General features: G+C 35.5%; 2 pseudogenes; one reads left to right on the plus strand and one right to left on the minus strand.

The window, feature by feature from the left end:
• Positions 1 to 9,805, minus strand: part of LOC108409837 (septin-7-like) — a 37,197-nt pseudogene extending 27,392 nt beyond the window's left edge.
• Positions 9,806 to 12,272: 2,467 nt separating this feature from the next.
• On the plus strand, positions 12,273 to 18,486 carry LOC108409842 (olfactory receptor 13G1-like; annotated as a pseudogene).
• Positions 18,487 to 18,947: the final 461 nt, after the last annotated feature.

Genomic DNA, 18,947 nt, shown 5'->3' on the forward strand with positions numbered 1-18,947 from the left:
ACGTGTCCTGATGTGACCGTGGTGTGTGCCGCACTCTGGCTCTCTCGCTGTTACTTTCCCTGGTGTCACTGGAAATGTTCCACTGGGCCTGTTCAATTAGAAATAAAATGCAATATATTGTCACAATACCTCTCAATTCATTTTAACCCAGAGGGACTGCAGTTACATGATCTGTGATGATTTTTACAGTAATATTGCTTATTGGCTTCCTCTGAGCTTGGAGAGTGTAAATTTTCATTTTAAATATCTCTCAAACAATCTCATATCTATGTTACATCTAGGTTTCATATAAGAACATAATGATATGGTCTCATTACTAAAAACCTCAATTTGATTCTGGTAAATTATATACCTTGATAATTTTTCTAGCTAATTAGTAGTGATGTTTTTGACTACCACCATCTTTCATAAATGGATATTTGTGATGTTCAGAAGTTGACTATGTTTTTTTCTAGAAGTTGTATAGTTTCATATTTTATAATAAATCTTTATTCCTTTTTGAGTTTATTTTTGTAAATGGTGGAAGAGAATGATTTTCATTCTTCTGCATGTAGCTCTCTGGTTTTCCCAACACAATTTATTGAAGAGATAATCCTTCTCACTTGTATATATATTCCTGTCACTTTTATCACATCTTATTTGACTGTATATAGACATGGGTTTATTTCTGGGTTGTCTATTCTTTTCCATTCATCTTGGCATCTACTTTTTCACCACTACCATACTGTTTGGATTGCTGTAACTTTGTTATATTGCTTGATATCCAGGAGCTTGATATCCTCCACTTTGCCCTTTTCCAGAACGCTTTTGGCAATTCAGGGTCTCTTGTGGTTGCACCTAAATTTCAGAATTATTTGCTTTAGTTCTTTGATATTTTACTTTGGTATGTTGATGGGCATTGCATTGAACATGTGGATTATTTTGGGTAGTATGGCCATTTTAACAGTATCAGTTCATTTTATCCATGAGAATGTCTGTTTGTTCTAACTGTGTTGTTCAATTAATTTTTTTCAGTGTCCGAGTTTTCAAAGTGCCATTCTATCACCATTGGTTACATATTTTCCTAGGCTTTTTTTATTTTGGTATCATTAATCTACAATTACATGAAGAACATTATCCTTACAAGGCATGCCCCTTCACCAAGTTCCCCCCACAAACCCCATTACAGTCAATGTCCATCAGCATAGTAAGATGCTGTAAAATCACTACTTGTCTTCTCTGTGTTGCCCAGCCTTTCCCGTGCCCCCACACACATTATACATGCTAATTGTAATGCTCGTTTCTTTTTCCATGCCCTTATCCCACCCTTCCCACCCATTCTCCCCAGTCCCTTTCACTTTGATAACTGTTAGTCCATTCTTGGGTTCTGTGAGTCTGCTGCTGTTTTGTTCCTTCATTTTTTCTTTGTTCTTATACTCCCCAGATGAGTGAAATGATTTGGTACTTGTCTTTCTCAACCTCACTTATTTCACTGAGCATAACTCCATCCATGTTGTTGCAAATGGTAGGATATGTTTTCTTCTTATGGCTGAATAACATTACATTGTGTATATATACCATATCTTCTTTATCCATTCATCTACTGATGGACACTCAGGTTGCTTCCATTTCTTGGCTATTATGAATAGTTCTGCAATAAATATAGGGGTGCATCTATCTCTTTCAAACTAGGCTGCTGTATTCTTAAGGTAAATTCCTAGAAATGGAATTCCTGTGTCAAATGGTATTTCTCTTTTGAGCTTTCTGAGGAACCTCCATATTGCTTTCCACAATGGTTGAATTAATTTACATTCCCACCAACAGTGCAGGAGGGTTCCCCTTTCTCCACAACCTCGCCAACATTTGTTGTTGTTTATCTATTGGATGGAGGCCATCCTTACTGGTGTAAGGTGATATCTCATTGTGGTTTTCATTTGCATTTCTCTGATGACAAGTGATGCGGAGAATCTTTTCACGTGCCTGTTGGCCATCTGAATTTCTTCATTGGAGAACTGTCTGTTCAGCTCTTCTGACCACTTTTTAACTGCATTGTTTGCTTTTTGTTTGTTGAGGTGTGTGAGCTCTTTATATGTTTTGGATGTCAACCCTTTATCGGATCTGTCATTTATGAATATATTCTCCCATACTGTAGGATGCCTTTTTGTTCTATTGATGGTGTCCTTTGCTGTACAGAAGCTTCTCAGCTTGATATAGTCCCACCTGTTAATTTTTGCTTTTGTTTCCCCTAGCCAGGGAGTTATGTTCAAGAAGAAGTCATTCATGTTTATGTTCAAGAGATTTTTGCCTGTGTTTTTTTCTAAGACCTGTATGGTTTTATGGCTTATATTCAGGTCTTTGATCCATTTCAAATTTCTTTTGTGTATGGGGTTAGACAATGAACCAATTTCAGTCTATTACATGTAGCTGTCCAGTTTTGCCACCACCAACTGTTGAAGAGGCTGTCATTGCCCCATTGTATGTCCATGGCTCCTTTATCATATATTAATTGACCATATATGTTTGGATTAATGTCTGGAGTCTCCATTCTGTTCCACTGGTCTGTGGCTCTGTTCTTGTGCCAGTACCAAATTGTAGAGATTATTGTGGCTTTGTAGTAGAGCTTGAAGTCGGGGAACAAGATCGTCCCCACTTTATTCTTCCTCCTCAGGATTGCTTTGGGTGTTTGGAGTCTTTGGTGGTTCCATATGAATTTTTTAACTATTTGTTCCAGTTCATTGAAGAATGCTGTTGGTAATTTGATAGGGATTGCATTAAATCTGTATATTTCTTAGGCAGGATGGCCATTTTGACTATGTTAGTTCTTCTTAGCCAAGAGCACGGGATGAGTTTGCATTTGTCAGTGTCTCCTTTTATTTCTCTTAAGAGTGTCCTGTAGTTTTCAGGGTATAAGTGTTTCACTTCCTTGGTTCAGTTTATTCCTAGATATTTTATTCTTTCTGATGCCATTGAGAATGGAATTGTTTTCCTGATTTCTCTTTCTATTAGTTCATTGTTAGTTATAGGAATGCCACTGATTTCTGTGTATTAATTTTGTATCCTGCAACTTTGCTGAATTTCGATATTAGTTCTAGTAGTTTTGGAATGGAATCTTTAGGATTTTTTAATGTACAGTATCATGTCATCTGCAAATACTGACAGTATAACTTCTTCTTTACCAATTTGTATTCCTTGTATTTCTTTGTTTTGTCTAATTGCCATGTCTAGGACCTCCAGTACTATATTCAAAAACAGTGGGAAGAATGGGCATCCCTGTCTTGTTCCCAATATCAGAGGAAAGGCTATCAGCTTCTCACTGTTCAGTATGATGTTAGCTGTCAGTTTATCATATATTATCACCTTTATTATATTGAGGTACTTGCCCTTTATACCCATTTTGTTGAGAGTTTTTATCATGAATGGATCTTGAATTTTGTTGAATGCTTTTTCAGCATCTATGGAGATGATCATGTGCTTTTTGTCCTTCTTTTTGTTTATGTGGTGGATGATGTTGATGGATTTTCAAATGTTGTACCATCCTTGCATCCCTGAGATGAATCCCACTTGGTCATGGTGGATGATCCTTTTGATGTATTTTTCAATTCAGTTTGCTAATATTTTGTTGAGTATTTTTGCATCTTCATTCATCAGAGATATTGGACTGTCATTTTTTTTTTTTTTTGGTGGGGTCTTTGCCTGGTTTTGGTATTAGGGTGATGTTGGTTTCATAGAATGAATTTGGGACTATTCCCTCTTCTTGTATTTTTTGGAAAACTTTAAGGAGAATTGGTCTTATTATCTTCTCTGTATATCTGATAAAATTCCGAGGTATATCAATCTGGCCCAGGGGTTTTGTTCTTGGGTAGTTTTTTGATTACTGCTTCAATTTCATTGCTGGTAATTGGTCTATTTAGATTTGCTGTTTCTTTCTGGGTCAGTCTTAGAAGGTTGTATTTTTCTAGAAAGTTGTCCATTTCTTCTAGGTTTTCCTGCTTGTTAGCATATAGGTTTTCCTAATATTATCTAATAATTCTTTGTATTTCTGTGGGGTCCATCATAGTTTTTTCTTTCTCATTTCTTATTCTGCTGATGTGTGTTGATTCTCTTTTTCTCTTAATAAGTCTAGCTAGAGGCTTATCTATTTTGTTTATTTTCTCAAAGTACCAGCTCTTGGTTTCTTTGATTTTTTCTATTGTTTTATTCTTCTCAATTTTATTTATTTCTTCTCTTATCTCTATTATGTCCCTCTTTCTGCTGACTTTAGGCCTCATTTGTTCTTCTTTTTCCAATTTCGATAATTTTGACTTTAGACTATTCAATTGGGATTTTTCTTCCTTCTTTAAATATGCCTGGATTGCTATATACTTTCCTCTTAAGACTGCTTTCACTGTGTCCCACAGATGTTGGGGCTTTGTGCTGTTGTTGTCATTTGTTTCCATATATTGCTTGATATCTATTTTAATTTGGTCATTGATCCATTGATTATTTAGGAGCATATTGTTAAGCCTCCATGTGTTTGTGAGCCTTTTCGATTTCTTTGTACAGTTTATTTCTAGTTTTACACATTTGTGGTCTGAAAAGTTGGTTGGTAGAATTTCAGTCTTTTGGAATTTTCTGAGGCTCTTTTTGTGGCCTGTTATGTGGTCTATTCTGGAGAATGTTCCATGTGCACTTGAGAAGAATGTGTATCCTGTTGCTTTTGGGTGTAGAGTTCTACAGATGTCTATTAGGTCCATCTGTTCTAGTGTGTTGTTCAATGCCTCTGTGTCCTTACTTATTTTTTGTCTGGTTGATCTGTCCTTTGGAGTGAATCGTGTGTTGAAGTCTCCTAAAATGAATGCATTGCAGTCTATTTCCTCCTTTAGTTCTGTTAGTATTTGTTTCAGATATGTTGGTGCTCCTGTATTGGGTGCATATATGTTTATAATGGTTATATTCTCTTGTTGGACTGAGCCCTTTATCATTATGTAGTGTCCTTCTTTATCTCTTGTTACTTTCTTTGTTTTGAAGTCTATTTTGTCTGATACTAGTACTGCAACTCCTGCTTTTTTCTCCCTATTGTTTGTATGAAATATCTTTTTCCATCCCTTCACTTTTAGTCTGTGCATGTCTTTGGGTTTGAGGTTTTCCTAGGTATTTTATTAATTTTGCATTCATAGTACTTTGATATTTATATGAAAAGATGGTCACCATGATGAGCCTGTCACCATCTGTCAGTGAAGCATTAACTGTCATTGGCAATAGTCCTTATACTGTGCTTTTCACCTAAATGATTTACTTATTTTATAACTGGAAACTTGTTCCCATAATCCCCTTCATCAATTTTTCCTCTCACCCTAACCATTCTCCTCTGGCAATCACCAGTTTATTCTCTGTACTTATGAGTGTGTTTTTGTTTTATTTCATTTTTCAGTATTTGTTTTTTTTAGATTTTAAATTTACATGGATCTTATGGTATTTGTCTTTCTTCACCCTGGCTTATTTCACTAAGCATAATACCTTCTACATCCATCCACATTGTTGCAAATAATAAGATTTCATTCCTTTTTATGCCTGAATATAAGTCCATTCTATATACAAGCCAATTTTCTTTTCCCACCCAGGTAATAATGGAAACAAGTTACTACTATATCTTGGCTATTATAAATAATGTTCTTATTAAATTTCAGAGTATAGTACTATTTATTCCTGTTTTGTAACACAGCTCTCTCAAATATTTATGGTCTAATTGCTTTGCCCCAGACTATGAAGCACTTTCAAATGATATGTTTGTGAGATGTGATTATATATTCATCAAATAATTGTACTATAGAGTCATTTATTAATTTGGCATTTTACTCTACATTTTTACCTTATATTTTTATTTATGATGAAAACTGATCATTTTGAATGATTTTTGTATCATCCTGCATTGCATTTGTTATGTTTCTATTGTCCTCCAGAGGAACAGTTCTTCAGTGTTTCGCTGAACTTTAAGACCTAAAATCAAGTTCTACTCTTGTTGAAACAGGGGGCAAATAATCCTCAATTCATATGGAACCACAAAGACATTGAGTAGCCAAAGCAATCCTGAGAAAGAAGAAGAAAGCTGGGAGTATTACACTCCCTGATGTCAATCTACACTACAAAGCACAAGAAAAGACGAATAGATCAATAGAACAGAATATAGAGCCAAGATATAAACTCACACATATATGGCCAATTAATACACAATAAAGCAGCCATGAAGATACAGTGGGGGAAAGACAGACTCTCCATTAATTTGCATGGAGTAAAATGGACAGCTACATGCAAGAGAATGAAAATGGATTATTGTCTAACTCCATATACAGAATTAATCTCCAAATGGATTAAAGACCTAAAGATAAGATATGATACCATAAAACTTATAAAGAACACATAAGCAAAACTCTCTTGAACTTAACATAAGTGTGAGCAATTTTTTTCCAGACATATATACGTGGGGAAAGAAAACAAAAGCAAAAATGAGCAAGTGGGATTACATCAAACTAAAAAGCTTCTGTACAGCAAAGGACACCATAAACAGAAAAAAATAGTCAGAAAACTGTAAGACATTTCTACAAAGAAGAAATACAGATGGCCAACAAGGACATGAAAAGATGCTCCACGTCTCTAATCATGAGGGGAATGCAAATCAGAACCACAGTGAGATACCACTTCCCACCAGTCAGAACAGCCACCATCCAAAAGCCAAGAAATAACAAGTGTTGGTGAGGATGTGGAGAAGAGGGAACCCTCCTGCACTGTTGGTGGCAATGTTACTTGATGTGGCCGCTGTGGAAAACAGTTTGGAGGGTCCTCAAAAAAAAAATACCCTAAAAATACAAACATCACATGACCCTGTTATTCCACTTCTAGGAATTTCTGTAAAGAAAAAAAAATCCCTCCTTTGTAAAGACTCTCACACACTGAGAAGTGGTGGGTGTGTGGTTATCATGGGAAGGTCTGGATTGGGTGAGTAGGTAGGGTGAGGGGGATACAGGGCACACAGATTCTCAGTCATAATGTAAGCTGGTCATGGGGATGGTGCTGTAGCACAGGGAGTATAGTCAGAGGTTCTGTAACATCTTCCTATGTTTTCAGAGAGTGACTGCACTAGTTGGGGTGAGGATTTAATAATGTGGGTAACTGTTCAACCACTGTGTTGCATACTTGAAGTCAATATAAGGTTGTACAACAATTACACTTCTAAAAAAGAAAAGTAAACACATGGGAAAGACACAGACTGTGAGAAATTATTGACATGTCCAACAAAGAACATATTCAGAATTTAAAAAAACTACAAATCAATAATAAAAAGAAGAAACAAATGAGACAGATAATTGATAAGGTCAGAGATGAAATGGTTATCGGTACTTTACTTCTGCATAGAGAAAACATGTTTAAGAAATCAACCAACATCACATGAGCCAGCATTTTTCCCCACGAGGAGTCCTGCTAGTGGGGACTGCACAGACTGCTAACTGCTCTTATCCAATAAAAAAAAGTCCAGTGAGGTAGCTGTTATTATCTATTCCATTTTTCCAGCAGGCTATTTACCTACCAGTCAATAGTCCTTATCAAACAATTTAATGTCTAGTTTGATGTCCTTTATCCAAGGGAAACGGTCCGTGGTCTGAGGGAGTGCAGTACTCACATGCAGTGGAGCACCTCCCAAGGGATTTTGGGCAAAAGCAAGTTTTATAGAGCATTGGAAGGGGAGTAGGGCATGATCGGCTGAGGATTCATATCTGGCATTATCTTAAAATGTCAAGGGACGTAGAGCCCAGAGAGGACCTGGCATGTGGATATCAGTGGACTGGATATAGTGTGTTCCTGGTCAAGAAGAACATTTGTAAGAACATGAAACTTCACTTTGCTGACTTGAAACCCCATGCAGACGTGGCTCCATTTGGGGCCAAAAATTAATTTCAATACCATTTATGCTAATCATTATATTGTGCTTTAATATGTAAAAATATGCTTAACCAAAAAAGGACATAAAATATTAAATGATGAAAAGTCAGTTTATAAATAATATGTACAGGCTATTTTAAAAACAATTACATCTGGGCAGATTGCAAAAGCAGACTTGAGTGAATAGATAAAAAAATTGCTTGATGCTTGAGAAGATACAAAATGGTGAAGATGCTCTTTCTTATGACAAAATGACTTGATTACTATAAAATAGAGCTGCCAACAACAGATACAGAAAATTTTTTAATAGCATTCAGCGTGCTACTCAATGGGAGAGACCAAAGGGAAAATTACAGGTTTAATATAATCATGTATAAATCAGGCACCAGTATTGAGGCTTTTTGATGCATCCCTTCCTTATCTTCTCTAAATTATAACTATGACCATCATCTGTGGATAGTATTTATGAATTCACTTAATACTTTTAAAACCGTATTAAGAATGTACATTGATATCCAAAAGGATTGAAACACAGGTCTTATTTTGATGGAATTGATAAAACAAGGGAAAGCAGTCAATGTCTTCAAAATTAAGTCTCTTCATATTTAGAGGACTTCCCACTGTCCTTGCTAAGCCGTCTCCCCTGAGGCAGGACATTGTTACGCTCAGGCTGTAGGATCTGCTTATTCTTCTCCCTGAAGTCAGTTTATATTAATAAAATTTAAATTTATAGAAGTCAATGAAATACTCTTTTATACTTTTCTTCATGTAGATTGGCAGCAATACCAAAACTACTTTCTGAATAATGAGGCAAATGGGCCCTAATCTGTAGTGTCTTGGCTATGCATTGGCAATCTAATGAGAAAGCCATATATTTTAATGTTGTCCAACAGGGAAAATGGGTGCAGTTTTCTAGGCTGAGAACAACTTTCTAGTATATTCAATATTGCCAATCAGGGTTTATGATAAAAATAGGTATCAGGGCCCTGACACGTTCAATGACAATTCTTTATTTCCCCTCCCTCTTCTTGGTTTCTCTGACAGCTGCATTTAGGTAAATAAATAGATGGGTCCTAGGAAAAAGAACTTCAACATCTCAGAGACTTTAGAATTGTGAAAAATTAGTTCTTCTAGATTTAAACAGAACAGATAATGAAATGCAGTGACGCTGGTGTTTTTTCTGACTTGATGAGACCTGTAGGGCTTCCCACATGTCCTGCCCTGAGAAGGGGAACAGTGCGGGGTCCTGAGGTGAGCCAGGAGTCATGGCGCGGGCGCCCTGTGGCTTTAGACGATCAAGTTCACCCCCCCAGAGATGCTTTAATACCTCCCCTGAGAACCTCACTCACCATGACCCGATTTCCTTTAAATGGAGCTTTGCAACACTATGGAAAGGATTTCAGGAAATTAATCAAGTTGAAAAAATATTTTCAGACATGGCACTATTCACTGCCATTGTCTTTTTATCTCCCAGAAAGCAGATGACTCCTAGAGGAAGCAAAGCCTAAGATCCAGCCAAGGCAGGCTTTCTCACCTCAACAGGTCATTACAAGCATTGGAGGTTCATTTTAGAACCAAATACTGAATATTCTTATCCTAAAGTTGCTTTTCATGCTTGCTCTCATTTCTGGATTAGCTTCCCGAAAATACTGGAAATATTTAGGTGAATAATAATAAGCTAAAACATTCTCATTATTGTGCTTGTGACCATGGACCAGTGTCCTCACACCCCAATGTACTTCTTCCTGAAGAATTTGTCCTTCTTTGACCTCTGCCTTATTTCCATCATTGTTCCAAAATCCATTCTCAACTCTCTGTGCCACAACACCTGTATTTCTTTCCCAGGATGTGTATTGCAGATCTTACTGGTGATACACTTTGCGAGGTCTGAGGTCTTCATCCTCACCGCCATGTCCTATGACCGCTATGTGGCCATCTGCCACCCCCTGCACTGTGAGTGCGTCATGAACAAGACAGTGTGTGGTAAGTCAGCAGCTGCCTCCTGGGTCCTTGGAGGATTCTTTGGAGGTCTATATGCGACTGGCACTTTCTATTTATCTTTCTGTGGTTCCAGATGAGTCCCACAGGTTTTCTGTGATGTTCCTTCATACTAAGGATTTCTTGCTCTAAAGATCATATCACTATTAATGTCAGTGTGGCCATTGGGATATTTTATGGGTTTTTTTGTTTACTTGCCACTGTTTTCTCATACATCTATATTTTCAATACAGTGCTAAGGATCCCATCTGCACAAGGCAGGTCACAAGCTTTCTCCACCTGCCTTCCCCATCTCATGGTTGTGTCCACCTTTCCCCTGACAGGAGCCATTGCCTATTTGAAACCAGTGCCTGAGTCCCCATCTCTCCTGGCCTTGCTACTCTCAGTGCTGTATGCAGCACTGCCTCCCTCTCTGAACCCCTTTATCTACAGCCTTAGGAACAGAGAAATCAAGGCAGCCCTGAGAAAGCTCCTGTGGAAACTATGTGACAGTGTGAAATAGGAGAAATAGAAATACAGTTGTCAGAGTTAAATTTTTCTTTCTTATTCTCATTAACAGTCTTTATGGTATTTGGTGTGTAACAATTCTTTGTTGGTTTTTCTAAAAAAAAAATCTAAGTTTGAAAGATTGGAATTCCCCCAACTTCAAAGAAGCTCTAGTTTTTATAATGATGTATTTAGTGAAACTACCCCTGAATTTATCTTATCTTACTGACTTTAGCAGATTTACTTTCATACAGTAATTTTGTATGTTTAGCAGTTTCAACAATAAAAGGTTACCAAATTTGGACTATTTCTATTTGTATCTTATTTTCAAACATTACATTCATATATCAAATTTTAGCTAATTTAAAAATCATACACAAAGAATAGAACAATTACACATATTAAATACCTGCATTGAATTTCATGAATTTTACACAAATACTTTTATTAATATATAGATATTATTAGGTAGTGGACATTTCACAAGAGATGTGTTAATGTGTTCAAAAATTGAGGTTGTATTGAATGTGCCATTATTATGCTGGTGTATCCTAGCAGCTGCTAGTTTCATTTGTGTGATGTATTTTAGTGTAATTTTTTATCTATATGGTACCAAATGCATTATTTAGTTATATTCCTTCTTATGCTATTAAAAACATTGCTTTTTATAAACTCATAAAAACAGAGTTGAATGGTGATTACCAGATGGGTGTGGGTAGGGGTCCTTGGGATACATTTTTTAAGGATACAAACTTGGAACTAATAGATAAACAAGCCCTGGTGATATAATGCACACATAGTGATTATACATAATGCTGTCTTATAAACTTCAAAGTCTCTAAGACACTAGATCTTAATGGTTTCCCAAAAAAACCCAAGAAATTATAATTATCGGATGTGATAGAGATTAGCTAAAACTATAGTGGTTATTACACTGCAATATGTGATGAATCAAACCAACACACCATAAGCTTATAAAATGTTATATGTAAATTATATCAATATAATAAATTTTAAAAGAATGTTATAGGAATTACATAGTGTTTTCCAAACTTGGAAAATCCAGAATCTTTTTTTGTTTAATGTAAAAATTAATAGGATTTTTAAATAATTAAGTTAAACAAGCATAGACACCTCAAAACACCAGAAGTAAATTTTTCTCAGTTGATTTCTTATGTGTCCAATGCTTGATTTGTATTATGGGAATCTAAGTTTAAAGAAGAGTAAGAGGAATCATTGAAATAAAATTGTTCTTTAGTTAGGTAGATGTACAGCATTTATTTTTGGGTATCCAATTCAGTAAGAATTTTTTAGTAGAAATTTAAAGGACATTAGTTAAATAAACAAATGCCATATAATCTGATTTATGTGTAGAATACATATACAAAGCAAAACATAATGAACAAAATAGCAGAAGGCTCATAGACACTGAGAAGGGATTGGTAGCTACCATGGGGGAGGCTTGGAATGGGTGGGTTGGGGGAGGGAGGGTGATAAAGGGACACAAAAATTGTCAATCATAAGTCTGTCACAAAACTTTAGAACAGCGTTGAGAATATGTAATGTCTTCCTATGTTGACAGTAACTGTACAAGTTGATAAGATTTAATGAGTAACTGTAGAACCACTGTGTTGTATAATTGAAACCAATATAAGATTGTCTATCAACTATACTTAAATTCAAAAAAGAAAGAAATAAGCAGTAACACCTAAAATAAAAAAGTGTCTGCATAACAAAAAAATAACCAACTAAATAAAATGAAACCTATGGAGTGGGAAAATATTTGAAAACCATATATCTGTTAATGGGATAATGACTAAAATATGCAAGGATTCATACAACACCGTAGAAACACATAATATGATTAAAATACAGGCAAAGGACCTGAACAGATGTTTTCTCCAAAAAAAGACTCACAAGTTGTGAACAGGAAAATTAAAAAATAGCCAGTATCAAGGGGATAAATCTGCAAAGAAGTGAAAAGCTAACCTTTTCAAAGAATACTGCTTCTCTCTCACTTACCAATTTTACATTTCCCTGTATGGCCCCGTAAGATGACTGGTTAGCCAGAGACAGGTAAGATTCCTCAAGGGAAGAACAACCAAAGACAGGCACAGTTGCAGGGGGGCCATCAGGAGAGAAATTGGGGGTCAACAGAGGTGAGGCTTGGAACCTCACCCCCCTGTTTTGAGAGAAATCTTCTGCATCCGTGGATGTTTTGTTGCCCTTGTCTAGCTGGGATTAATACTTAGTCTATAGACACACACCTGATCATCTACACTTGCCCTCTTACAGCACTAAATTATGTTTTCTACCTTTATCTTGCATCTACCTACCACTTAATCATTTTATTAAAATAATAATAATAATAATAATAAGGAGAAATGTGGGATTCACATATAAATCAAGTATAAAAATAAAAAATAGCCAGTATCACTAATCATCTACAAAAAAAAATGCCAAGCAAACCATAATGAGCTATAATTCACATTTATTATGACCACCTTTATTAATAAAAAACACGTAATGTTGGTGAATATACAGAGAATAGGGAACACTTGTACACTGTTCATAAGAGTATAAATTGATACAAACATTATGACAGTTTAATATCAGGCTTATTATACCTGTGCTTTTATGTTTTTTGCAAGAATTATTCACTAAAAGAAATACATGTTAACTTCAGTAGTGCACGTGAGGATTTAGTGATATGGGTAACTGTTGAACCACTGTGTTGTACATTAGAAACCAATGAAAGTTGTATGTCAATTAAATTAAATTAATTATTTAATTCATTTAAAAAATTAAGACAACAGCCAGTTAAATGTCTTTCAACCAATGAAGAAAGAAATGTAGCAAGTGTGGATAATGTATGGAATTTATGGTCACAATAGAGAATCATTTAGCATAAAAATGTGCGGACCATTATGTCCCCTTCATGCATTTCACCCATCATTCCAGTCCTTCCATCTGGTAACTGCTATCTGTTTTCCATGTTTATAGGACTATTTCTTTTTCATTTGTGTTTTTTTCTTCAGATTCCACGTATGAGTGAAATCATATGGTATTTGTCTTTTTCTGTCTTGCGTTTTCCCATAGCATATTACCCACTAGGTCCAACCATGTCACAAATGGCAAATTTCCTTCTTTTTTGTGACTGAGTAATAGTCCATTGGGTATATGTGCTAATCTTCTATGTCCATTCATCAGTCTGTGGGTATTTGGGTTGCTTCCATGTCTTGGCTACTGTATGTAAATAATGGTTCTATGAACATAGGTAAGCATATATAATTTTGAATTAATAATTTTGCTTTCTTCAGAAAAATTTCCAGAAGTGGAATTGCTAGGTCATATGTTTTTTTCTATCTTTTAGAGGAATCTTAATGTTGGTTTCCCACAGTGCAGCCATTTACAATCCCACTAACAGTGCCTGAGGTTTCCCTTTTCTCTTCATACTCACCAACACTTGTTATTGTTTGTCCTTTGGATAGTGGCCATTCTGACTGGTATGAGGTGATATCTCACTGTGGTTTTGATTTGCATTTCCCTGATTATTAGTGACGTGGAGCATCTCTTCATGTGCCTGTTGGCCATCTGTATGTGCTCCTTGGAAAAATGTCTGTTCAGATCCCTGCTCACTTTTTAAAAGGGTTATTTGTTTTTGGTCTTGAGGCACATGAATTATTTATATTTTAGATGTTAACCCCTAATTGGATCAATTATTTGTGAATATCTTTTCCTGGACTGTAGGTTGCCTTTCCAAAGTGGGAGTAAATTTGTTGTGAAACTAACTCTCAAAATATATATTACTGCATGTATATTTGTGTAAATATATTTACACACCTGTGTAAAACTCTATTGAATAAGAGAGTTGAGAAATGTGACACACTATTATTTTTACTGCAATGGATAGTTGAAATCATGCATATAGGAAAACAAGGGGACTTCGTTTTCCTTGTATTATCCATTAAACAAATGAAATCAGTACACATAAGAGCAATTTAGTCTGTATCTTTATTTAACTAGTATATTGAAAAAACTAATAGGGAGAAATTTTCCATTATAATATATGTTTAGGATGGATTTTATAATCATGTTTATTACTGGAAGCCACATATATTTCTTATAGTCCAATTTGTTGGTTAGAAGTATGGGCTTGGGTGCCAAAATGTTGGGCCTGACCATGGACTTTGAAAATTGCAAATTTTATTTTATCTTATTCTTTTCCATTCAATTATATCAACCATCTAGAAACCCATTCAGTCTACCCAAATATCTATCTTTCTTTCCCTTCAGAATAAATAATATGAAATCATGCTTTATATTTAGAATCATATCTGTTTCATTATACACTTAAAAATAAAGAAAATAATCCTTAACATTATGATACATTTGGGGATTTTAAAATGAAAAATATCTGAGAAGTTCTTAGGGCAATGTCTAACACATCATTATTTGTAGTTGTTGTAATGGTAGTAGACATACATGACAAAATCTCTAGAAATAAGTTGCACAGAAAAAAAACAATGAAATGCAGTGGAATACATACATATTTTTGATTCTCATGCTCAGGTTGTTCCAAGCACACCTTAGGATGTTCCAATAACCAAACTGGATATCAGATTTTAAATTTAAATGAACTGAAACTAATTAATGTCACTGTCATGTCAGCTGCATTTCAAGCCCTTAATAGTCACATATACCAAGTATTAACATGTTTGATAGTACAGTTCTGGGCACATTTGACTTGCAAGCTTATGTCTAGTCATAGAATTCCTACCTCTAATTTAAAAGACCACTTTTATTTTTCATTGAATATTATTTTTAAACTCTTGTGCATTTTTTATGATGTCTGTCATGTCCTTTCTCTTGGTATGATCTTCAAGTTATGCCATCACAAACCATTATTCCCACATATGAGCTCCCTAAATTTAATTAAAAATGAAAATATTTGCAATCTTGTTAAACATCATCATATTGATCATCATCTGGGATTTAGACTGTGCTTAAGAAATTGAAGGAAAAAGTATGAAGGTAGGCATTCGATTAAATTGTTTAGTGCTTGGAAACCAATATACTGGTCAACAGTCCCTGATTATCCAGCCTCAGAACATTCTGTTTAGGAATTTTCTCCTGAAGCTTTCCTGCTAAAATAAACCCTGACAACTTCTACCATTCCTGATATTCCCACTTACGTATGTTTTAAGAAAGACAGCATGTTATTAACAGAATTAGTGACTTATGTAATTGAATTATATTTCCATTGGATATATAAATATATACACATATATGGATGTATATAAATATATGTTATGTATTTATATAAATTATGCTCAGATAAGCTTAATCTGAAAATGACAATATTAAAATACTTGAAGGCATTTACTTTTCCCTATCTTTTTCTTCTCGACCTCTGGCTTCAGTTTATTGCAGTCATGAATGGAAAACATGCATCAGGAAATGGTGTGCATCTGGGGAACAAAGGCTCTTGTGTAGAAGACTGAGCCCCAGCATAAGGAATACCTGCTACGAAGTTGTATTGACTCAAATACTCAAATCACTCAGCTCCCTCTCTCACACCTATCCCCATTAAATTTACTAATGAAAGGGCTTTAATTACTAGGTGTTCATTCTCTGCCATGCCTGCCATTTAATGAAAGTAAAATGTACAGCAGCAATGTCACGGACTTTGTGATTCTGGGCCTCACCCAAAAGCCTGAGCTCCAAGGAGTTCTTTTCCTCGTGTTTCTCTTCATCTATCTCGTGGCTTTTCTTGGCAATATGCTCATTGTCATCACCATAATCTGTAACGCCACCTTGCACACCCCCATGTACGTTCTCCTGTTGGAGCTGGCTGTCGCGGACATCATCTGTACAACAAGCATCCTGCCGAAGATGCTGGAGACCCTGCTCGCTTCAGGGAAGACCATTTCATATAAAGGCTGCATGACCCAGCTCTTCTTCTTCACATGGTCCCTGGGGGCCGAGATGGCTCTCTTCACGCCGTGGCCTATGACCGCTCTGCAGCTGTCTGTTTCCCTCTTTGCTACAGGGCCATCATGAACCACCATGTGTGGGTGGCCTTGCTTGGCATTATCATGGCTATTGCAGTGACCAACTCCTGGGCACACACAGGGCTCCCCCTGAGGTTGACCGTCTGTGGGTCAAACACCATTAACCGCTTCTTCTGCGAGATACCCCCTTTGCTGGCTCTGTCCTGCAGCCCGGTGGGAATCAACGAGGTGATGGTTTGTGTTGCTGATATCACCCTGGCCGTAGGGGACTTTGCCGTGACCTGCCTCTCCTACAGATTTATCATTGCTGCCGTCTTCCGCATCCGCACAGCAGAGGGCAAGAGGAGGCTTTTCTACATGCTCAGCCCACCTGACCGCGGTGTCCCTCTACTACTTCCCTGTGATCTACACCTATATCCGCCCTGCTTCCAGCTACACATTTGAAAGGGACAAGGTGGTAGCTGCGCTCTGTACTCTTGTGACCCCTGCATTAAACCCAATTGTGTACAGTTTCAGGAACAAGGAGATGCAGACAGGGATTCAGAAAGTCTTTGCAGTTCTGAAACATTAATGGTTTCAACAGGAAGCATCAATTCTCTACTCTAGAGTCATCTTCTAGATATTTCAGATTTTACTGATCTTTCATAGTTACCTTCAACCTAAGTCTTCCTGTTCTCTCCTATGAGAAAGAATGTTCACTCAACTGTAAAATATTTAACAACTATTGTAAGGACAGTATGTGTTAAGTTTCCTTGAAAACTTAACTTTTAACTAGGTAACACGCAAATATTCCTAGAAAGCTCAGTACATTTTGGAAATTTTATTAAAATTGAATGTCTTTTGCTGGAAATAATCCAAATGACTTAAAAGCAAAGTAATTTCACTGTATATCTTTAATTCAATGCAATCTAAATGCAAAGAAATTCAAAATGTCTCTGACTGGATATTAGATCATAGCATTTAGGAAGTTTTTTTTGCTGTTATGTACAAGAAAGAGTTTTTGTTTCTCAGAGATACATTGTAAACTATGTGCACATTAAAGAATAAAATATGTGATATAATAGGTGAAGTCAATATGCCTTCCATCTTTCATAATCATTTTTGAAATTTGTTTTCTATGTTTTTCATGAATTAAAAAGCAAAACTTCATGTGGCAAAATCATTTAAAAATTCTACTTCATTTTAAATGTTCTCTGTAAAAATTAAGTGCTTAGCAGTTTATGACCTTTTGTCTGAAAATATGCCACATGACTTAGATTTTGAGACAGGGAATGAACTTTACCACAGGAATTTTAAAAATAATAATAATTTGGAAAAGAGCTCTTCAACTAATGGTTAGCCTTAGATAGTTCTTTTACATAATATTTTTTTAGAGACAGAATTTAATATTGGGAACATATTTTCTGTGATGTATCTTTACTTCACTCAAAAAATAAGTATTTGAGTATTTTCTTATGAAAATAGAATTGTACACATATTAGATAATAACACAGAACTACAATGACTGATTTGCTTTAAACTCATTTTTCTCAGAATTTAGCATTGCTTTTCCTGTTTCTTTGAAAACAATTTGACACTAGAATCAAGTAAAGTTTCTCATCACCTTGTTTTCTTTTACCTATTACAGCCATGCTTGTCAACATTAAGAAAACAAGTGTTTCCACAGAATTGTGCCTTCCTTTCTTTCACATGAAAGACTTCAAAGACAGCTCTCAATTATGAATCATGAAAGAGTTTCTAAAGTGTGATTGACTGTCATTTTTAATATTTATCCCTTTTTTGGAAGCTTAGTTTTAATACTTTTTCCTATCAGCAGTGGCTTTATACTATTACTGGATAATATTGGGAGGCACTAACACACATTGGAGTTCATCACTAATAATGGAGTACACCTGTATTTCAATTAATTGTTTTAATATTTTCAATTTTTTATTATGGTGAGCATTTGACAGAAATTTTTTTTCTACCTCAGAGAACTGGCTCATTAATATACATAGTGATTCTGGTTTGAATGTTTTTATTTTCTTGCTGTTCCTTTTATAATTAAAGATGAGTGTTAAAATGAATCACTAAGGGAAAGAGACATTATATAATGGAAAATATAAAAAAAAATAAATCATCAACAACCTTAAACATGATATATAAACCAGTATAACACCATTTGAAGAAATATCAAATGTATAAATACTTGAATAAGCTTGAACATAAATACATTGAACTTTTAAAGCATATATACTACTGTATATACACTAGTGCATATTATACTCTCCAAAAAGAAAGCAGATATTTTTTAAAAGCACATGTAAAACAATTTTAAAAATGAGTCATATATTTAGCCATAAAATGAGCCTCAATCAATTTAAAAGGATCAATGTGTGAAGTAATTCTGAGTATTATTAAATATGCGTATGTGTGTGTTGGGGAAGGGTGTGTATGAAATAACATTATGGAATAATCTCCAGGATGCCCCAGCCGGCGGAGAGTTCAACAAGGGCTCGAGGGGATGTTAACCTGGATGAGAGACAAACCAGACACAAACAAGGAGAGCAAGTCGAA

Source organism: Manis javanica, chromosome 14 (assembly GCF_040802235.1).
Source record: "Manis javanica isolate MJ-LG chromosome 14, MJ_LKY, whole genome shotgun sequence".
In the NCBI taxonomy this organism is placed as follows: domain Eukaryota; kingdom Metazoa; phylum Chordata; class Mammalia; order Pholidota; family Manidae; genus Manis; species Manis javanica.